Raw genomic sequence first — 24070 nt, 5'->3', positions numbered from 1 at the left:
AAACATTTAGAAACACAAACCCTTGGAATGTGAGATGAAAACCCGAGCTAAAGGGAGAAAAAGGAAGAGAGAAAGAACACACAGGAAATAAAGGAATACAGTCAAGTGAAATACGACCACAAAGAGGAACAGATTCATCTCGTTTACCATTGGGGTATGGACGGAAGTGTGGTGTTCGAGAAGACTGTTATTGGTCAGAGTTTGGCTCTAGATGACAAGTAGGACTGTAACATCTCTAGGATGGGTCACTTCCCAAGCCCTCTATTACTTAAAAATTCAAGAAGGAAGCGATGCTGGAGTACTTGTATCTCAGACTTCTAATCACTGCTCCTACGCTTTTCCAGTATTACAACGAAAGACCAGTAGGGGGAGAAAAACGCACAGTACCGAACCCTTATCAGTATTAATCTCAAAAGTCAACAGATTGATTTACTCTCAAGCCAACAGACGTCTAAGGTACGCAGTACCAAGACACCACCTTGAATCACTATAGCCTATATGACATTTCTGAAGTCTCTGTTGGCTTTACGCGAAAAAATCCCCCACGTCTTCTGAATAGTTAGAATTGAATCCTACAAGCTGGTTCGAATCAGAATCCGATTCAAAAAAAAAAAAAAGGGCATAGCAAAAGGTCTCCACGAACTGAGTCAAAGGACTGCAGAGGGCTGTGACAGTGCATTCCGCCTTCGGGATGGTATACAACTTAAACCATGTTGGCAGAAGAACGCACAGCAACGCTTTGTAAAAAGCATTCTTTCTATTATAGAATCCATAACCACTCCGGTTAGCCACTGACAGCGGCGGTTAGCCACCGCGCCTCCTCTTACCCCCAAACTAATCTCGTTTCCTTTATGCGTGTAAAAGTGAAATAACCCACTTGCTCCCAATATTCCTTTCTATATCTCTACCCGAGCTCGCCTGCTGCTCGTAGAAACAAATATACTACATGTACTTTGTCCTAGGATGACACAACACCCTCACTACTCCAGAAGACGGATCATTTAACAAACGTCAGAAGAGCAGCCCCAACTGTACATAAACTTCGGGCGGAAAAGCAAGGCGCAGACGCAGTAGCACATATTGTTACCCTATTTGCCCACTCCCTGCTCTTCCTCGCCTCAATTTCACTTCCGCTGCTGTGCGCATCTGCTTCCGGGGGATTGTAGGCCCTGCCCCTCCTCAGCTCTTACCCTCCTTTGCCGGAGGAGGGGGGGAGCCGAGGGGGTGGGGAAGAGTTCGTTGTTTGTTTACACGATGTGAGCGGAAAAAGAGACCAATAAAGTTTATTCTGGAAACAAAAGGAAAAAAAAACAGGGGCGACAGAGAAAGGAGTCGGGGGCGGGGGCGTGTGGCGGGGGCTAGCCAGGAGAGGGAGCGAGAAGGAGAAAGCGGCAGTTCCGGTGCCGCCGCTGCGGCCGCTGAGGTCTCGGGCTGCTGCTGCCGCGGCCGCTGGGACTAGGGCTGGGGCCGCCGGCGAGGCAGGGCTCGGGCCCGGCCGGGCAGCTCCGGAGCGGCGGGGGAGAGGGGCCGGGAGGCGGGGGCCGTGCCGCCCGCTCTCCTCTCCCTCGGCGCCGCCGCCGCCGCCCGCGGGGCTGGGACCCGATGCGGTTAGAGCCGCGGAGCCTGGAAGAGCCCCGAGCGTGAGTAGAGCGCGGACTGGCCGGGAGCGGGTGCGGTGGGAATGGGGACGGGGTGGGTGCCGGAGACTCCCGGGCGCGCCCGCCGTGTTGGGCGGGGGCTACGGGCTCGTCCTCTCCCAGCGTCGGCCCGCGGCGGAGTTCGCCAGCGATCGCCGCTCCCTCTCCCTCGCCTGCCTCTGGCCTCTCCCAGCTGCAGAGGCGAGGGCTCGCCGCTCCCTCTCCTTTCTCTCTGGCTGCCGCCTCACTCTTCCTTTCCTTCAACTCCCAGTTTTGGGGACGGGGCGGCTGGAGGTTGAGGAAGTGCGCCCAGGGCCGCCGCCCCGGCCGCGGTGGCTCGGTCTCCCGCGCCCTGCACGCCCACCCAGCCGGCGGGTGGAGGGGCTGCCGAGAGCACCGCGGCGCAAGGCACCCGGGCGCGGACCCGGGCGCGGAACCCCGAGCTTTTCCTGAGGGGCTGTCACGCCCGAGGACTCCGGCCCCGCCAGCCTGGCGGCCCTGCGTTTGCCTCTTACTGGGTTTAAATCGCCCGGCAGGGGTATGGAAGGAACACCGCTCCCCCCACTCCCCAGCTCCCCCTCCCACCCTTCCTTTCGAGGTTGTTTTTTCCTTTTAGCTGAGACAAACGCTTAGACCTTTCATTCATAGACCTGAGACAGTGACTCATGTGACTTGTGTCTTTACTAAGTGTATTATGTGATGCCTGTTCCATAGCTCCTAAGTGGCTCGGAAAGGTAGGGTAGGGCCCAGGATTGGACTATGTAAACACCAGATGTTCAGCCGGCGTGTTTTTGACCTCGGCTTGAGGGGTTTATTTTAGGATGCTAAACGAGTAGTGATGGTGGCCAACCATGTTACCAGGCTTGGGAATCGAAAGCTATTTTTTTATGTCAATAATTGAGGCTGTTTACATAGTTAAATAAAGGGTAAAGGGAGCGCAACAAGAGGGGCTTTCTAGAAAACAGTCTGCATATTCTTTAATGAATTAGAGTTGTGATTTCATCTTGGTGAAGCTTCCTCATTCCAGCACTGCGCCTTTGTGCACATGCAGGACCTGGGTTTTCGGAGCGATGTTTTGAATCGTAGTTTGTGTGGCCGGGGAGAACCCCTTAGAATACTTGGGCAGGTAAATTCCAGGTTATCTCAGGGGATCATTTCTACTGCGACTTTTGAACCACTGAGGGCAGTATTGGTCATGTGTTATCCTGCTTAGAAATTGAATTTTTCTGAGTATTTGCTTACATTGCACCGTACAAAATTTATGTGCCGGATTGCGTGTTTTAAGACGACTTCTGGAAAATACTCAAAATACCGTGTTGCTAAGTTAGTTTGGATAAATCGAAACACTTTGCTCTCAAAGCAACTACAGTCTAACAATTGAATGTATCTGTGTATTCAGGTTTTAAGTTTTTTTTTTATTTCTTTTAACTAAAGCACTGAAGCTCGATTGACAGCATAGATCTCTATCTAAATATCACATGTTCTGGAAAATTTTAATTATCAGATTAACTGTTCTGCAGTGTCATCAGCCAAAATTATCTGAGGAGGACTGTGTGTGTGTGTGTGTGTGTGTGTGTGTGTGTGTGTGTGTGCGCGCGCGCGCGCGCGTGTGTGGGTGTTTTGCTTAAGTTTTTTCATCTCACATTTTGGGACAAAAAACTTCATAACTTTTTTCAAAAGTTTCTTGTGCTTTTTCAAAATAGAGTACGTTGCTATTAAAATGGTAAAAAAGATGATTAAAAAATGATAGCATATCGTAATAATAGCATCATGGGGGAAATAAGAAAGTAAAGGAATATTAATATTGTATGATTGTGCATATGAAGTTTTAAAGACATTCCTGTCAGTTTTAAATAATTAAAAATGAAACACCTATAAATGTAAAAGAGTGTTTTTATTTAAGGTTAAAACTTTTAACTAAATTGGTTATAGCATTAAGGAGATGTCACTAAATACAAATATTGTACTTAAACTGAAAAATGGCTTCATGAAAGTGTAAATTGTCATGGGCCTTGATATATTTAAAAGGGAGACTGTGAAAGTGCAGTGGCTTTACTTGCTCTGTGCATGGAACAGCCTTTCTGATAGCAGAGCTTCCTTCCCAAGTCGGTATCCCCTTAAAAAATAAAACAACAACAACAAAAAAAACCCTAAACTTATAAATAATATATAACATAAAGTAGATTGTAATAACTTTTTCTCTAAACCAGTTTACTTTGTGTGCCGCTTCTTCTAAGTGCCCTTTACTAAGTAAAGATTTTTAAACAGTTACGATTACCATTTAAGGGACACTTGCTCTGTTGATCTGTTTATTTGAAGACAGGTAATTTAATCCCATTTGATCTCTTGAGCAGGTACAATAGCATTAAAAGGATCAGTTCTCTATTTTATTATTTCATATCTTGAATTCCAAGACAGGGGTGATTCTTTAAATGAAGTGTGTTTCTTAAGCATTATAAAATATTTCGTCTGCAGTGAAAATATTTACAATCTTAAAAATTATTCAGCTTTAGAAGTATATGTCTTAGAATGTCATGGTTTACATTTTATTAGCACAGTTATCAAATAGTTTTTCTTGAGTATTACTTACCTTGAGCTATATTAACGGTGCCATAGACAGAGTGGTATTACTATCCCTAAGAAATGGTATTCTAATTTGAAGTCAGTTGGCAGGTGACAGACTCATTGACAAAACCAACATTTGCCGACTCCTTTCACTGTATCATGCTGCATCTAATCTCCAGCCTGTTTTTTAATAGAACTGAAGAAATTAGGGCCCAAGGAGGCTTAATTACTGAAGATCTCCATTTCCCATATTTGCAGTAATATCTTTATTTAATTTCCTTTACATCATAAACAGTGGTTTTCAATCCTGGCTACACATTAGAATAATCTAGGGAGCTTTCTAAAAGTACTCTGGTCTCATCCCCAGAGATTCTGATTCAGTTGGCCTGAGATGGATCCCAGTTATCTGTGTTTTTGTTTGTTTTGAAGTTCACCAGGAAATGCTAATAGAAAAGAATGTAAAACCCTGGCTGTCAAGGACCTGTATGATTTGGTCCTTGCTTCTTTCTCTAGGTTTATTTCTCCTCCCTACTCCTGCAGCTCCCTTGGTCTTTTCACACTTGCCTGTGCAAATACAGTTTGTACTTTCTGAGACATTTGAACACTCCATTCTCCTTCCTTGACTGGTTGACTCCTATTGATCTTTCACATCACCTCCTTTGAAAAGTCTAGTCTGGGTTAGGTATCCCTGCTTCCTGTTCCCATAGCATCTTCTACTCCCACTGTCATAGCACCTCACTGCATTGTAATTGCCTATTTATTTGTCCATATCCTCTATCAGGCTGTAAATTCCATGAGGATAGGGACTACTATCTTATATAATGTACAGTTGTGTTTTTATTGCCAAGCATAGTAGCCTATAAATTATGGCACTTGACTGAACAAATAAATATAGTAGAGACAGAATTCTTTAAAACATGTAGTGATTCATAAGCACCAGTTTTTACTCTTGCCAATTTCATTTAATATTTTTGGTCACTAAAAATGTACAACCCTGAAATTGCCACACATGAATTTCATTTGGGGACAGTTGAAATGTTATAAAATATATAGAGTGGCATTCCACCTCAGACATATACACACACAAAAAAATGAAGATTATTATCATATATGGTACTGCACTGGAAATCTGGAGACTTGAATTCTTCCCCTGTTTCACCACAGACATTTGGGCACATCTCAATCTCTTTGGGTGTCATGTATAATATAGAGGGATTGTACTAGATGCTCTACGTGGTTCTCACTGATCTAGCCTTAAAATTCTGTGAGTATCAACAGTATTGGCTTTGGAATCTGAGGCACCATGGTTCAAAACCTAGTTCTTCAACTTACTGGCAGGATTACTTTGGACAGATTTTCTTTTCTGTAATGGGGTAATTACTTTTCAATAGAATTGTTGAATTAAATGAGATAATGTAGATCCAAGAGAGTTCTTGACCTGGATCAGGTGATTAATAAATGTTCATTTCCTTTCTCCTTAGGAGGTGTTAGATCTCATGAGTGGACTTATCTGAGATAACAGAAGGACACAGTTTACGTAATAAATCCTATTTTCCACTTTGCTGACTGTTAGCACTGCAGGTGTGATTAGGGACCAAAAAACGCTGTGACATTTGGTTTCAGTCTCTCAGAACCCCATTCCACTGTCAAACACCCAGGTATTAGTCAACCTGCTTGGGAAATAATTATGCCTGGAAGTTTCAGCCAAGAGAGGATAGCAAGTGCCAAGCTATTCATATATATATATATATGATAATATGGGGGAGGGTAGAGTCTAAACTGATGAACTTACACTATGTCCAAAGATAAGTAAAATCAGACGTCATCATTCTAAAAAATGGGAACAAATTAAAATTAAGGATGATTTATAAAAGAAAATCCAAAGATTTTGGTGAAATCTCTGTTCACCAAACCTTAAAATTCAGGAATCATTATGTAGTAATTTTGAGGTGATGCAAGAAATATAGGAAAATTTGATCTTCTGGTCAGGACTAATTCCAGAAGATAGGCACAAATAATGTTTTCAATTCAGATTAGCAGTTACAGATATCAGCAGACTGAAGTTGTTGATACTTTTCTCTACTTGGGAACCATATTTTAAAATTTAATATAGTGTTATATATATCACCTTTATTTATTTGGTAATATTGAAAGTAAACTTACACAGAATGTAATACAGGTTGGACATCCCTAATCTGAAAATCTGAAATTTTATATGCTCCAAAATCTGAAACTTCTTGAGTGCCAACATGTGACCATAAGTGGAAAATTCTACACCTGACACCTTTGCTTTCTGATGGTCCAATGTACACAAACTTTGTTTCATGCATACAGTTATTTAAAATATTGTATTAAATTACCTTCAGCCTGTGTGTATAAGGTGTATGTGAAACATAAATGAATTTTGTGTTTAGACGTCGGTCCCCAATAGATCTCATTATGTATATGCAAGTATTCCGAAATCTGAAATCTGAAACATTTCTGGTCTCCGGAGTTTCAGATAAGGGATACTCATCCTGTAACATTTGCTCTGCAGAAGTTTCTTGTTACCAGTCTTATTTTTGTATGAATCAAATTTGCTTGCCTGAGTTTTCCTTTAAGTTTATGTGTAAGTGAATTTTATAAGTAACTTATTTGGAAGAAATACTGTAATAAAAATTAAAAACTGTGGATAGGGGAAACTGACGCATTAGGATATAAAAGAGAAATATGAGGCAATATATAAAATCTGAGGATTCAGCTTCAAGGCTAGAGATTTCCATCATTCAAAAAGATTACTCGCTATTGGATATACTACTACTATTTTATCACTATATACCTTATTCACATTTAATTCTTTATTATTTGAATCATTTGATTCTGGTTAAGGACTTTTTAGGTGTTCTTTCTTTCCCTCTCTACCTATACAGTTCAGGGAGTTTTAAGTTAAAATACTCCTATAAAAAGTTTGTAAGTTTGTAATAAAAGTGGTGGCTTAGAGCTATCTTTTTCTTCAAATAGTTCTTAAAGTGAAGCTGTTTCTAATATGTATTAGAGAGCTCTGGTTTAGATGCCTAAAACAGGAGTCCCCAGCCCCCTGGCCAGCAGACCCAGTATCTGTCCCTGGCCTGTTAGGAACCAGGCTGCACAGCTGGAGGTGAGCAATGGGACCAGCATTACCGCCTGAGCTTTGCTTCCTGTCGGAGCAGCAGCAGCATTAGATTCTCATAGGAGTATGAACCCTATTGTGAACTGCACATGCAAGGGATCTAGGTTGCCCGCTCCTAATGAGAATCTAATGCCTGATGATCTGAGGTGGAACAGTTTCATTCCCAAACCATCGCCCCCACACTTCCCCAATCCCTGGAAAAATTACCTTCTACGAAACTGATCCCTGGTGCCCAAGAAGTTGAGGACCACTGGCCTAAGGGACTACATTCCCCTTCAGACTGCTACTTTGTATATGTATATGGTGGGGGGCACATTGTAACACATTTTTGTGTGTTTTTCTGTATACAATAGGAATTGTAATGTGTTGTTTACTAAGTAACATAATGAGATAATTTAAATAATCACAAGTTGCATAAAACTAGGAAAAAAATGTATACATACTAATTATTATTTAAAATTTATATTTAACAGAAACATAATGTTTCATATTTGGCCTGACAATTCTTATGTATCACTTTGGTAGTTAGCTTGATAATTTAAATTTTACTCATTTATAAGAGGTTGTGTTTTAGCAACTTTTGTATATTATTGTGATTGTTACCTAGGGGTCTGTATAATGGCCAGCATTGCCATTTGAAATAAATGAGGGATTTTTAAAATCTGTAAGAATTCTTACGGACTATGCCTGTCAGGTACACTTCAGATTTTAAGTATTTGTGTAGTAGAAGCCAAGGAAATCAGTGTTGTGATGTGAAAAAAAAAAAAAACTGCATAGGGATAGAATCATTTTGCTGTAATCATAACTCTCCTAACTCACCAGGAGTTAGGAAGGCTCAATGAACAAATATGTCTTATAAGTACAACAAAAATATAAGGCACTATTTTGAAGAGGATTTTAGGCATATGTTTTTGAATGGGGGAGACCATGTTGTATTCATTATTGTATCCTTAGCACATAGTGTAGTGCCCCAATGTAGGTGATCAGTGAACACTGATCTTTGTGAAACAGAATCATTTAGAAATAAAAGTACTTTCTTATCTTTCTATCAGGAGCCATATGCTTTATCTGAAAAGCAGGTAAATTGCTGTGTGCCAGTCTTAGCTGATCATTTATTGAGCACAGATTTGGCCCTTTGTATTTGTGGGTTTTGCTTCTATGGGTTCCACTTACCACGGATTGAAAATATTAGGGAAAAAAGGATAGTTATTTCTGTACTAAACATATACAGATTTTTTTGGTCATTATTTCCTAAACAAAACAGTACAACAACTATTTATATAACATTTACATTGTATTAGGTATTATAAGTAATCTAGAGATGATTTAAAATACACAGGAGTAGGTTATATGCAACAACTACCCTGTTTTATGTAAGGGACTTGAATATCTATGGATTTTGGTATCCACAGGGGTCCTAGACCCAATCTCCAATTTCCCATAGATACCAAGGGAAAACTGTGTATAAGAAACACTTTTCTATAAGTTATTAACTAGTTGCCTATTTCTATTGATATTTGGAGACATTTTGGCAAAGATTGTTAGGTTACAGAGAGGCTGTGTGCTGTGGTGAAAAAAAAATTCGATCACGAATCAGAAAACATGGTTTATCCATTCATCTACTAACTAGCTGTTTGGCCTAAGATCTTGGCCTTGCAGAGCCTGTTTCTTCACCTGCAAAATTTCTAAGGTTCTTTACAACTCTCAAATGCTGAGATTCCTAGTATGTTAAAGTCTATTTTTTATTTCAGGGAAGAGTAAGTAAATCACTCCCTAGAGGGAAGACAGTCTATCTCAGTTTGTTGTGTTTTCAGAAGCTAAGATCATTTTGTCTGCCTGTTGATAAATTTGCACATATTTTAAAGGCCCTTGTGTGAAATTCTGTGGCAGAGAAAAGCTGCTATTGGAAAAGAATGGAGTGGAAGGATTTTTCCCCCCTTTCTTGAAACCATTAGTAACTTTGGAGAATAAATTTCTACAGGTGTGGTCATTTTGGTTACTGGCACTGGGAGCAATTAAATGACTGCCAGACATTGAGAGTAGGTCATCTACTGCACACCAGTTGCCAGGGTTGTAAAGGCCAGCAGACTTGTCACAGCACCCTTAATAGCCACTGGCCAGCATCCTTACTTGTTAAAGACTTCTAGGAAAGTATGTTCCATAATTTCCCTTGGTAACTCATCCCTCTAGATGGTTTTCAGAAAGTGCATTCTAATCTTAGAAACATAAATCTGTAGGCATGGTAAGCCTCTTTTTTCTAGGTCTGTCCTCAGTTGTGTAGACAAGTATGTGGAAAGATGACAGAAATCATTGTTTTTGATCAGAAAGCAGTGATGTTTATGCTGTTGATTTATTGTTTCTGTTAATATTCAAATTACCTTCAACTTTTGAATATTTTTTAACCACACTGCTCAGGTAATGAGATATTATTTAGAGTTATTTTGAGGATGTACTCATTTTTCAACAAGCTAAGCATATTTCTGCGGCTTGCTTTTTTTTGAGAGTTCTTGCTTTTCCAAGTTCTTTTTCATGATGGACTTATGGCAGGTCTAGACCTGAAAGTATTATTGTATTTCAAAACAACTGACTGCCTTTAGCCCCACAATGACTGAACTGTATTTTTCTCTTAGGAGGTTAACGTCTTTGGCAAGCTAAACATCCTTGGAATTTTTTGCTAAGTCAGCCACTATTTTGTGAATATAGATTTATAGAATATATCATCAAATTCAAAGCAGCATTAATGGGAAAATTTGTGGAAAAAATATTGAAATTAGACACTACTTAAAAACTCCAGTCTGAAATGAAACCATACATGACAGCAGGGAAAGGAAATAATTACATTTTGGAACCCTAACTTTTATACGTGTAAATATCAATGCATAGTAATGTCATTTTAAAGTTATATGCCTTATGAAGCTTTTCTTAAAATCTAATGGCTACTATTATTTGCAGTTGAGACCATGATAGGCAGCATCTTACGGTATTTATGAAAGTGAAATTTGTATTCTTTTTTCTAACTATATACCAATTGTAAAAGTTGAACATGACTTTTTCAAAGCAGTTTCTATACTTGTCTTGATAATAACAGTGGTAGTAAAGCTCAAAACAGTTTAAAATATTAGTAATTTTACAGTGTAAAGACGTTTTTTCTTCACTAGAAATGACCAGCTTTCAGATTTCTTAGTGATATTATGAGACTCCAGATTTCTTCAAAATCATTTTGAGTAAATCTACCAGTGTATAACTGCTAAAGCACAGCTAAATGTATCTTGCTATGGTCTTGTTTGTTTGTTTGTTTGTTTGGTATAAATATCAGACATATATGTTCGTTTACTCTAAAACTAATTTTTTACCAATCAAAATTGAGGTACGTAATCTAACAATGGGACAGGAAATTTGCAGTCAGGATAGTCTTAGAAAATCCACAAAATATGATTGGTGTAGTAGACTTCTTTAATTTTCCTTGACTTTTCCTAAATATGTCTCATAATGGTTACGAGCATGTTCTCTGGAGGCAGACTATCGAGATTACTAGTTTTGTAACTTTGGGCATGTTACTTAACCCGTTAAATATTCTTCGAGTAATACATATTTCTTCATTTGTAAATGAGGGGTAATAACTACCTACATCACAATATTGTAATGAGGATAAATAAATAATACTTGAAAGCATTTAGTAAAGTGCCTGTACATAGTAAACACTCATTAAGTATCTCTGAACTCCTTGAGAGTAAGAACCATGTTATATTTATCCATTTATTTGGGGGCTTTAACATGAAGTGAATTGAATCTGTCCCTTCCAAGAATTTGCTAGTGGATCCAATTTCTGGATAGTGGACAATAAGTTTGCCTTCAAACAAGTGTAGAGTGGTTTTCAGTTCTTTACAATACTGCTTGCTTTTTTTTTGTTAAAACTTAACAAAATTTCATTCTAGCTCTAGGAATCTGAATGCTATTTCATACCTAATCCTAAGGGAAGTTAGCAGATGGATATTTAGTTTAATAGGATGAGGAATTAATGGACAGAAGGAATTAAGTAAATGAATGTACATTTTTCACATGTAGTCTGTGCTTCCTGTGGATTGATTTTCCCTGTCCATTCCTGGAATCTTCGAATTCCCAGCACTTACCTTAATAGCACCCTACCATTGAAGCAGTATTTGTGTTGTGCTGCTTGATATTTCCTTTCCCTGTCTTGTCTTTTTTTCCCATCTTTTTTTCATGCACTAAAGACAAGAGTTGTGTCATATTGTCACATAGTCCTTACATTACAAGGCTTTTAAAGAAATCTCGCGTCCTGTTTTCAGGCTGCTTGTATCTTGTTTGTCCATTCTACTTGCTATGAAGTATTTATTGAATGTAATATTTAACTGTTTTGTCTATCATTCTGTTTGTTACCTAGGACACTCAATGGACATGTGTAAACTTTACAAGTTATTTACATAAAAATAAGGAAAGCAACCATGTGTTTTAATTATTTCCGTAAGTTCAATCTCTAAGTCTTTGCCTTTAATTACCAAATAGCTATGTGGTGCCACTGATACAAGTTTCTGTGATATTGTCTACTTGCTTTTAGTACTGTTATTACTACTTTCTGTAAATGAGACTATTTGCTCATATTTAAGTTTATGAAAAATGTACATATATTTATGTTTTCTTACTGCTTTTTAGCAATTTTGGCTAGACTGCTCTTGATGGTCATGCAAGGTAACTTGTTTTTCTAAAGTTGATGATTTCATGGTCTGTATTTCTCATATACCAGGATAATAGTAAAATCTACACACTTTAAAAACTACATATATTGTTGTTAACATATATGGAGGTTTCTTCAGAAATTATCTGCGATTTTTGTTGTAATTGTTTTCATTGTTGTGTGCGTTGAATAATGATTTTTGTTAAGCATGCTTCTAAACTTCTTTGTACATGTAAAACTGCATGTAATTTTGTCTGTTTTAGGGGATGATATGTACAATGAAAAAATAACATGACATTGGATTGCCCTGGTGCTGACCAAGAGTTTGTTTCCATAGTATGGGATTATGGCTAATTTAGGCATTGAATTAAAAATTTATTACTTATTTTTAAATGACATCACAAAGAGTTATAGTTGAAACCCATGGAATTAATTTTCTTGATTTTTCTATGTGTACACACAAATGTATATATTTTGAATTCCCACAAGCCCCAACTTTAATATAAATCTGAGGAGGGGGAACATTATGGACTTCATATATGCTGCCTCCCTTATCCTCACAATAACACTTTGATACACATGTAATCACTTCATTTCCAAGATTGGGAAAATGAAGTCCCACATGTAATTAGTACAGTGGAATCTCATCTTATTTATTTTACGTGAAATCAACTGTACCTACTTAGTCAAACATAAAAATGTGACAAAAATTATACAGTCATGTGTAGCTTTACAGTGGCAATATGTCGTGAGAAATGCATCATTAGATACTTTCATCATTGTGCAAATACCACAGAGTGTACTGACACAAACGTAGATGGTATAACTTACTAAACACCTAGGCTGTCTGGTACACACTTTAAAAACTACATATATTGGGCTACAAACCGGTACAGCTTATTACTATACTGAATACCATAGGCAAATGTAACACAACGGTATTTGTATATATAAACATATCTAAACATAGACAAGGTACAGTAAAATATGGTGTGAAAGATTTAAAAAATGGTATGCATGTATAAAGCACTTACCGTAAGTGAAGCTTGCAGAACTAGAAGTTACTCTGGGTGAGTTGGTGAGTGAGTGGTGAGTGAATATGAAGGCCCAGGATTACTACACACTACTGTACACTTGATGAACACTGCACCCTTTGGCTACACTAGATTTTTTAAAAAGTAAAGTAATTGCGCTACAATGTTACTACAGCTATGATGTCACTAAGTGATGAGAGGCTTTTCAGCTCCATTAATCTTACGGGATCATTGTTGTATATGTAGTCCATAGTTGACCAAAACATTGTTATGCAGCATGTAACTAATGTAAATATTACAAATCACATCTCACTACTGAGCTTTTGCTTCAAAGTAGACAGGTGCTTAAAGATAAGAATTTGCCATCCCTTCAGTTGGTCTCAGTGCCTAGGTCTAGGTATGTACATTTTGCCGTGTTGAATATGATTCTGTTATTCAGACATGTAATGTTCGTACAACATGGCCTCTAATATCCAGCCTGTAGTGCCCAGCCAAAGAAACAGCAGTTTGATCCTGTGCTGGAAGAGAAACTGCTGTTTGGGCTTGCTGAGCAATTGTATAGGTCTCCAGTGTGGCCTGCAGATGTGGCAACAAGAGACTGTCATGTAGTCTCTTTGATATACACACGTGTACACCCCACATGTAAGCCTACACCCTTTTAAATTCTACATATATTTTATATATTGCATATATAGTTTTATTCTAGATTGCTGTATGTGCATTATATCTTTGTGCAAAACACAATTTTGTACAATGTGGTATACAAAAACCACATACATTGTACTTTATGGATGACTTGAGATTTTTCAAGAAAAATGTCGATTCTGTACAATCACAGACTATGTTTATTTGCACATGCTCTTTTCTAGAACATGGCACCTCAGAAATATCTCTTTCAGTTACTAGCTGTTTAGTACCAACTTTTCAGGCCCACAAAACAGTGGTTTGTTCAATGTTACATAGTTAGTAGGCAAATTACTATTCTGGTTCTGATCTAGAATTATAAGCAAATGTCTCATTTCATTGCATCAGACCTTCCCTTCTTCCCTGATGTAAGAGAGATCAAGTCTTCTTGGCCCAGTAGCAATGTCTTCTGTCCAGCTAACAAGAATGGCACAGGAGGCTCAGGGTACACTTCTCATTACAAGGCCTGGAGGGAAGTGCTGCTTCTCCACATAGAGCAGATAGGACAAAAATTGGGTGTTTGCACAAAGGGAGTGATTATTCCATAAGGAGGTGAAAGTAACACATAGATTTGTCACCTTATTTACATTTTCTGTCTTCTTCTCTCTAGGCAAAGGGGGTAACAGAAACCTGCTCAGTATTTTTATAAAGTGAATTCTGCCTAGTATCATTGAATTTCCTTTAGCACATCCATAGACAGAACAGAACAGATAGGAGAAAGAAACATAAATAGCAGGAAGTGCTGGGCCATGTCACGCCTGTAATCCCAGCACTTTGGGAGGCCGAGGCAGGCGGATCACTTGAGGTCAGGAGTTCGAGACCACCCTGGCCAACATGGCAAAACCCCATCTCTACTAAAAATACAAAAAATAAGCTGAGCATGGTGGCGTGTGCCTGTAATCCCAGCTGTCAGGAGGCTTAGGCAGGAGAATCGCTTGAACCCAGGAGTTGGAGATTGCAGTGAGCTGAGATCATGCCACTGCACTCCAGCCTAGGTGACAGAATGAGACTGTCTCAAAAAGTAATAATAATAAAGAAATAACAGAAATTCCAGTGGTCACAGGACCAGATATTGTGAGATCGTTGTAATTCCAAATGTTCAATTTCCATATTGTTCTAATATGACCTAAGTAACTCATCTGGGGAATGAAACAGATTTTTCAAAAGCGCCTTCAGAATTTGGACTGAGAAAATATCACTCTATGTATATTTATATTTTTTAAAAAAGTAGCTGAGTGATTAAACATTATTTCCTGTTTATTCAGTATACCCTATAATTGACAATGTGGTAGACTCTGGGTATGTAATGATAAACAACCTGTGATTGTATGGTCAAGGTTTTCCTTGAAAAGTCTCTTTAATTACTCATAAAGTACAATATATATAGCTTTTTTATATATCACCTTTACAGAAATATACATTTTATCTCTGTATGAAATATACAGAAATCTAAAACATAAAGTTATATATGCAATATATATAATACATGTATTTAAAACAGTGTGAATTTATGTGTATACGTACACATGTATCAAAGAGAATACACATGCACAAATGATAGTTTCTTGTGGCCATATTAAGCCATCTTTGCATTTTAAGGATAATTTCTACTTGTAGATAAACACATTATCTAAACACATGTTGTAGAGTCACACTCTGCCGCACCCATCTAATTTGTCATATTTTTGGTAGAGGTGGGGTTTTGCCATGTTGCCAAGGCTGGTCTTGAACTCCTAGGCTCAAGCAATCCGCCTACCTCAGCCTCCCAAAGTGTTGGGATTACATGCCTAAGTTAGACATAATATCATACCCGGCCTAGTATGATAGTATTTCATTCCTAGGAAAACCAAGAGCAACTGAGAAATTATTAGAATGAATAAGAATTATAGAGTAAATAGATGTAAGGCAAATATTTAAAAATCAATAGTTCTTCCTTATGATAGCAGTAATTGTTTAGAAAACAGAAAACCATTTAGAACAGTAACAGAAAATATAAAATTATAAATGAGCCATTGTGAAGAAACCTAAAACTACTGGGATGTTGGAGGGTACAGGGGAAGGAATATCATGTTCCTGAATGGGAAGTCCAACAATTACAGATACTCGTTTTTCTCATTAAATTGCAGGTTTAGCCTAATTCTCTTCTTTAAAAAAAAATATGTGTTTGAGAAATTAGCAAGGTAATTTTTAATTTTGTCTGAGAAACTATAAACAGATAAAAGTGAGGTATCTTTTGAGTGGAAAATGAAGGACAGAGGGCTAACCCTGTGGCTTATTAGCTATCAAAATATACAGTACAATTAGAGTAAATGAAAGAGTTGAAAACTGGCATACGCATTGATAGTAAAGTTGGTAAAAGGAAATAGAGATCCCAGAAACACTCTAAATATGATAAGTCATCAGAAATTAGGAGAAAAAGGAAGACTTAGTATTAATGTTTTTGAGAGTATTAAATACTTAGGAAAATAGACATTTGAATCTTTATTTCATCTTACATACCAAAATAAAGTCTAGGTAAGTAGAAGAGTAAGTTGAAAAAGAGTATTCTTATGCCTAGTGTCATTTTAAAAAGATATTTATGTGAATGGGAAAATACTTTCCAAAGCTTCAAGAATTGTAAGTACTCAAAAGGGGAAAGATCATTCGTTTGACTCTCAAATAAAATATTGGGGCGTGGCGATGTGCCCCTCTAGTCCAAGCTGCTCAGGAGACTGAGGCAGGAAGACTGCTCGAGCCCAGGAGTTCAAATTCAGCCTGCTAGCAAGACTCCCTATCTTAAAAAAAAAACGAAAAAGAACTCTCTCACCTCCTTTTCCCGCAACCCCCATACAAGTGAACAAATTAAAAGATGTGCGTACCAGAATTAGAGTTCTGCAAAAACTCAATAGATGTCTGTCTTTAAATTTTTACTACAAGTACTTTCAAAAGCACCATGACCTATATGGAATGAATGAGCAAAGAATTTGAGAAGTTGGGCTCATTTACTAAAGAGGAAATGCAGATACAAGCATAAGGGAAATGTTTTTCCCTGACAGATAATTGAAGAAGTGAAATTTTAAGATGTAGTGATTGATTTTTTTTTTTTTTTTTTAACTTTTTGAGTTAGCAGAAGTATTTTTCTAATAATGTTTTTGCTGGTGAGGGTGCCATCAAATGTGCTTGTCCATTTATTTTCACTGGCAGCCTAAATTGGTTTAACCTTTTTGGAAAGCATGTGAACAATTTGTATGCCTTTAAAATCAACATACCATTTAACCCAATAATTCTCTTTGCAGCATTAGATATAATAATTTACAACAGCTTATGTATTTAACAAGTAACCTTTACATCTCCCATGGAAATAGGTTGTCATAGAAAATGTTTACGAAGAGTTTACAGGCCGGGCGCGGTGGCTCACGCCTGTAATCCCAGCACTTTGGGAGGCTGAGGTGGGCGGATCACGAGGTCAGAAGATCGAGACTATCCTGGCTAACACGGTGAAACCCCGTCTCTAAAAATACAAAAAATTAGCTGGGTGAGGTGGCGGGCACCTGTAGTTCCAGCTACTTGGGAGGCTGAGGCAGGAGAATGGCGTGAACCCGGGAGGCAGAGCTTGCAGTGAGCTGAGATGGTGCCACTGCATTCCAGCCTGGACAACAGAACGAGACTCCTTCTCAAAAAAAAAAAAGAGCTTACAATAATTTGCAGAAATGTTTTTGTAGTGAAAAAAGATACAATATTATACATACTATGTGAGTACAAGTATACAAAACTATAGAAAACAAATAAACCAAAAATATCCAGACAAAAAAGCTGTAAGAGAATACATAAAGTATGGTAATATGGTGTCTGAGGTACATTTTCTTTGTGCACCACTGTGTTTCCAGTACTTACAGAGCACAGTCCCAAGCCCATAATAGACATTTCAGTCAGTGCTTAAGTGAATAAATTTCTATAATAAACATGGGTTACATTTACATTGAAAGAAATAAGAATACAATTCCCATCCAAGTTAAGAAAATGAAAAGTGTGGGAAGCACTCTAGAAAGGAAACTGATTAATACCTTACAATTAGATTTTGTTTTCAGAATGTTTTCACGTCTCTATTTTATGCAGTCCTTTTCTGTTCTAATTTAATAACATCATTACTTACCTAAGTTAGAAATTTGTGCTCACCGGCCGGGCGTGGTGGCTCATGCCTGTAATCCCAGCATTTTGGGAGGCCAAGGCAGGTGGATAACCTGCGGTCAGGAGTTCAAGACCAGCCTGACCAACATGGCAAAACCCCATCTCTACTAAAAGCATAAAATTAGCCAGGCGTGGTGGTGCATACCTGTAATCCCAGCTACTCAGAAGGCTAAGGCAGAAGAATCGCTTGAACCTGGGAGGCGGAGGTTACAATGAGCCAAGATCGCACCATTGTACTCCAGCCTGGGCAACAAGAGCGAAACTCCATCTCAAAAAAAAAGAAATTTCTGCTAACCTTGATTGTATCCCTTCTGACCTGCCAAATCCAACTGATTTCCAAATCTTAGGTATTCTTTCTTAGAATTGTTCCTGGATTTTAACCCCATCTTTTCTCATCATCACTGCCTTAGTTTATTCCTTTCCCATTTCACTTTACTATCACTACCTGTCCTACTTTTCTGCTCTCCTTTTTTACTTACCACACTGCTGCAAAAATTATCAGGTAAATAGAATTTTGTGTGTGTGCTCTTATAAACAGGTTGTATGGAAGAGATTGGGGGGAGATTAACACTGCTTTCACACTGCTATTAAGATAATCACCCTAAAATATGAAATTGGTATGCTTAAAGCTTAGCAGTTCTTATGACCTATATTTATGCTTGTCAAACTTGGGTTGTATATGATCACTTAGCAGACTTGATAATGTGCAAGTTATCCTGACCCTAGAAATTCTGGTTCGGTAGATCCATAGTACTGGGAACCCGAATTTTATTTTTATTTTTATTTTTATTTTTTGAAACAGAGTCTCACTCTGTCACCCAGGCTGGAGTGCAGTGGCTGATCATAACTCACTGCAGCCTTGAACTCCCCAGCTCAAGTAGTTCTCCCACCTCCACCTCCCATAGTGTTAGGATTGCAGGCATGAGCCACTGTGCTGAGCCTGGAACCTGAATTTTAATAAGCCTTCCCTCTCATGATCCTTATGCATATGATCCCAGGACAAGATGTTGAAGAACAGACCTTGGGATAACATGCAGTCTCATTAATTTACTGTAATTCTCACAATTTGACATCAGCCTCCTTTTCTGTGCTCATTTTCTACATTTTTTTCTCATGGACACCTTGCGGTCTAGTCACTCTGAAATGCTACACGCTCACCTAGGTCGTTGTGGACTCCTGTTCTTGTGCTCATGCTGTTCTGTGGTTTACAGCCTTTTTTGCTATGGCTTCTCCTACCCAGTAACATGTTGATCTTGGTACACTGTCTTCAGTTTATATATAATCTGAGTAAAGTATTCCCAGACTCACTCTCCTAGACAGAGTCTATCTCTCCCTCTTCTGTATTTCCATAGCCTCTATTTATTACAACACACATATACTAAATTACACTTACTTTCATACCTTCCTCACTAGACTGTAAGCCTCTTGAGGTCAGGGATGCCATATTTTAGATCTTTTATCTTATAGTAAAAGCCTGGCACAAAATAATTGCATACTAAATATTTGTCAAATCATTAACAATCCAATAAAGAAGGCAAGGAGTAATTAGTCCCATTTTCAGTGAGGAAAATGATGTCTTGAGAAATTAGTATTAGCGTATAGTTACCTAGCTTGTAAGTGTAGGCTCAAGACTTAGACATGAGAAATCTGGCTTCTTTTCTGGTTTTGGTCTTTACAGAAAAGATAGAGAATAACTGTAAAATTACCCCTTCCATTTTCTACCCATATGGCTCACGTGTTCGTTTAAATTACCACCTCCATTTTCTACCCATACAGCTCACATATATATGTTTTATCATGTTATGGGTAAAAGTGTTTTAATAAACTTTAACATCATATTCACACTATAAAAATAAAATAAAATAATGCCCATTTCTTTAGGGTATGAACAGATTGCTGGATATTAAGCCATTTGTCTCTCACTTTCACATCTAACCTTTATTCTGCTTTGTAATGCTTATTTATTTCTCTTGCAGAAAGAGTGTTATAGTGCCTCATGGGATGTCTACAAATATTTGTTTAATCAAATGAGCTGATATTTATATAAGAAACATTTTATTCTGCAACAATTAAGGCAGTATTCAAATGAGTTTCCACTGTAGTTTTGAAAGCTCACTTTCCAAAGTTTAGATGTGTTTAGCCTTACTGTAGACTTCACTCTTAAGGTGTTGATGGAAATCAACCACCAGCTGCAAAATTCAGATCCATTATGCCATAGGATACATCTAGCCACGGTTTAAACCAAATGTTAGCAATGAAATATTTAGTAGCAACTGTTCTTTTAAAAGAAACATTTTAGATAATTAGAGTTGTCTTGTAATATCTTATACCCAGCTGTCAGCTTTTTACTTTTTCTGCCAATATTTCTGGAACTGAAACCAAGAAAATGGAAATTAGGGCACCACACTTTGAAATACATTAAACACTTGAAAAGCTGTTAAATCTTATAGGATTTCCAAAAAGAGTTCTTCAGTGCCTCAGAAAAAAAGCTAATATCTACAATAACCCTCCCCAGTATTAAGCTGAAATATATGCATACCTTAGTAAATAATAGGAGCATTTGAGGAATGGAAGAATTGCCTCTATTAATAGCTACTGGACTTGAAGATTATTAAATTTGAGCAGTCTAATTTCACTTTTGAAAGTTTCTGATACTGTTTCTTAATTTTGTTACCATGTTTAATCAGCATATCACTATCCTTTCATTCATTTCTTTAGCTTTTGTTACTGTCTTTCTACTTTTAAGATACTCATATCTTCATTTTTTACCACATCAACTTTCAGTAGTATTCCTGATTCCTCACTATGTTAGACAGTGATAAGTGTCCCATTCTTCCTGTCAAGTCTTTCCCTCCCTTCCACAAAATGTTATATATAATTACTTTTTATATTGTCAAGTATTGATAACATTTGTATTCTGTTCTATAACCATATTTAAATCCTCCTATGTTTTAACTATAGATTTTAATAGTTGAACCTAGTAGTATTTACATTAATATTATATAAAAATGTTTCACTTTACAACCAAGTAGAGTACTACGGTTGGATTTCTTTTTCTGAATCTGTGTCCAACATCATGAACTACGCAATGAACATTCTTCGCATTCAGATCGTATGGTTTGTCTTTTCACGTATTCCACATGCTGCTCAAGATTGTGGTCTTTTGCTTCATTTTAAGCATGATGTTATACATTTTTTGTTTTCCCCTAAAGTTTCCAATTACTTTTCTTTTTTCTATTGTTGAAACAATAGAAACAGCATTCAACGTGCCATTAATGCTGCTGAACTTTTCAGTTCTTCATCTGCTGCTTCAAACCTGTTGGATTGTTTTTCCTGAACACTTTTTACTTTGGAATTCAGATTTCATCTTCAAGTTTGGGCATATTACTTTCTGTGATTAAAGTTTATCTCAGGAGTACTTTTTCTTAATGATTTGCTTACGTTATTTGACCATTGGTTCAGTTCCACCATTTCTAGCATGTGGTCTCTTCCTCTTTCTTGACCTCCACCTTTGGTTGGCTAGAGTAATTAGTCAATTAAGTACCTTAGAATTGGTTCAGGGGAAGTAAAACTTTGGTTACCTAATGGTCTGAAAATACCTTTATTTTTTCTTTACACATGATAGTTTGCTGAGTGTAGAATTCCTGGTCAAATTATTTTCCAGCATTTTAATTACTGCATTGTTTTTTACTTGTTATTGATGAGAATAGCATTTCCAGTCAGATAATTTTTCTTTCGCAGACTGCTTGTTTTTCCCTCTCTGAAAGCTTTTAAGCTTTTATCTTTTATTATCTAGTATAGTTTTTTACATTTGTTCTGTCCACTGGTCCCTTTTAATCTGAACATGTAAGTCTCTCCAGCTCTCAAATGTTTTTCTTTTATATCTTTAATTTCCTTTCTTCCATTTTTCTCTTCAGAACTTGTGGAATAAGGAAGTATTAAGTTGTTGAACCTCTTTGATTTATCGTATATCTTTTTTACCCTTGTTTCATTATGTGTATCTTTTTGCTCTATGTTCTAGCATTTTTTAAAATTTTGCAAATATAGGTGAAATTTTATACCCTTATGGTTATATTTTTACATTGTGTTTGTTATTCTAATAAGATTCATTTCAATGTAAGGTATAAATTGAAAACCTACTCTTTTTTCCCAAATGTCTAGCCATTTCCAGCTGGTCTCTTCTCTATTGATTTGAAATGATACCTTTATCATGTAACACATTCTATGTCTATTTTTTTAATTTCTGGGTTTGTTTTTTCTTTTGCTCTTTTTGTCTGACTGTTGATGAGCTATATCTTACCATTGTGATTATTGTAGTTTCATAATTTTTTTTTCCAGAGAAGAGAAAGTTTGGTTAAACTTTTGAGACATTTATTTACTTTCCCACGTCAACAATCATGGACTATCATGTTATGTTTATGAGTGGCTGAGTCATATCTCCTGAGGAAAACATAGCACCATTAAGTGCTACAGCATCCTATAGAGAACTTCAGTCTTTGGTTATACTGTTAAGACCTACCTCTTGGTTTCACAGCCCCACAAGCCCTCTTTGAAGTGACCTATCCAGTAGGGCTAGACCTTTCTCTCCCCCTACCTTCTCCCCTCCCCTAATTTTTCTGGTCTCCTGCAATTTTTTTTTTTAACATTAGAATCAGCATGCTTAATTCTACACACAGACACAAAAATCCTATTGGTATTTTATTGGGATTACATCAGATGTATAGATTAGCTAAGAAAGAATTGACATCTTTGTGAATTGGTTGTCTTCCTATCCAAGAATGTGGAATGTTTTTCCATTTCTTCAATCTTTTGTGTTACTTGGGAGCATTTTAAAGTTTTCTTCATTTATTTTAAAGCATGTAAAAATTCTTTTTTTTTTTTTCTGTTCACATGACTAATCAATTCTACCAGGACCATATATTAAATAATGTGTCCTAATTAGAAGTTCTGGGGTTTTTCCCTATACAAAATTGCAGCAACTATTGTACTTAAGTTTGCTTCTGAACTCACTTCTGTTCTCTGGATCTGCATGGGCCAATACTATTCTATTTTTATAACTAAGGATTTAATACCTACTTAGGTGAGCCCAAACATTCAGTATATTAAAAGCTATTATAACACTTCTTACTCTGTTTTAGAGGTGGACATAGACATTACACACATACGAAAAGAAAACTACAAGCCAATCTCACTTAAAGTATTAGTTATCTTAAAATAATTAGCAGATTCAGTAGTTTGTTAAAACACACACACACACCATAGCCAAATGGCATTTATTCTAGAAATACAAGGGTCATTTTAATCTTAGGAAATCCATAACAGACATTAATTCTCTCTCTTTCCCTCCCTCCCTTCCTTCCTCCCTCTTCCTTTCTCCAGCACAGACATGTGCGTGCGCACACACACACGCGCACACACACACATGACCTTAGTAAAATAGGAATAGAAAGCTATTCTTTGATGAATTAAGTAATAGATATACCAAAGCAGAAGCTTCAGTCAGGCTTAATAATGAAAGACTCGCATTGTCATTCATATTATGAATAAATCAAGAAACAATAGCTATTTTTTTGTCTTGCTTTTATAAGGAAAAGAAAAAATATAAAGGAGAAGACATATTTGCACATTTTAATTTCCTGTATCAGTTTCTCCTGACCACTCACTCACCTTCTTCCCCAAGTGAAGCCAATGTTGGTAATGGAGTGAATTCTGGAGTGGGGGGAACATTGGAGGGTATATGTTTGTTCATATATACTTTTTAACCCAGATTTTTAATTATATTAGTATAAAATTGTGATAAACATGCTTTCATTTTAAATATCTTCTGAACCTATAATTACATTACTTTTTAAATTTTTATTTAATTTCTATCATCAAAATAAGTATCTTCCAGAAATGACAGTGTGAGGAGGTTGGATGATTTCCTTCCTCAGAAAACAGGCATCAAAATACTGGAGTAACTGTGTTAATGTCAACCAAAATACATAGTAAGAAAAGGAGTATTATTAGAGATAAAGAGGAACATTTCAAAATTATGAAGTGACAAATATGGCGGGAAAATATAAAAATTCTAAATGTATATGCACTTAACAAGAGAGGCACAAAATCCATGAAACAAAGATTGATAGAACTGAGAGATGAA

At 37.2% G+C, this 24070-nt stretch overlaps 1 protein-coding gene, 1 long non-coding RNA gene and 1 other non-coding gene across 3 annotated transcripts in view; 1 reads left to right on the top strand and 2 right to left on the bottom strand.

Moving 5' to 3' along the window:
* The window catches only part of LOC104670638, a 46799-nt gene extending 45789 nt beyond the window's left edge, over window positions 1-1010 (bottom strand). Inside the window, exon 1 of the long non-coding RNA XR_749163.1 lies at window positions 953-1010. This is a non-coding gene — a long non-coding RNA (uncharacterized LOC104670638). The remainder of the gene's footprint in view (window positions 1-952) is intronic.
* Window positions 1011-1230: 220 nt separating this feature from the next.
* PIK3CA (phosphatidylinositol-4,5-bisphosphate 3-kinase catalytic subunit alpha) overlaps window positions 1231-24070 on the top strand; it is a 92390-nt gene continuing 69550 nt past the window's right edge. The window contains exon 1 of the mRNA XM_010373943.2: window positions 1231-1640. The gene's annotated coding sequence lies outside the window, so the exon portion shown is untranslated. The remainder of the gene's footprint in view (window positions 1641-24070) is intronic.
* Window positions 22358-22489, bottom strand: LOC115892193. The gene has a single exon (XR_004052076.1). It is a non-coding gene; the product is annotated as a small nucleolar RNA SNORA25 (small nucleolar RNA).

This window comes from Rhinopithecus roxellana, chromosome 1 (genome assembly GCF_007565055.1).
Source record: "Rhinopithecus roxellana isolate Shanxi Qingling chromosome 1, ASM756505v1, whole genome shotgun sequence".
NCBI lineage: Eukaryota > Metazoa > Chordata > Mammalia > Primates > Cercopithecidae > Rhinopithecus > Rhinopithecus roxellana.
This window is presented reverse-complemented; position numbering and strand designations above follow the sequence as displayed.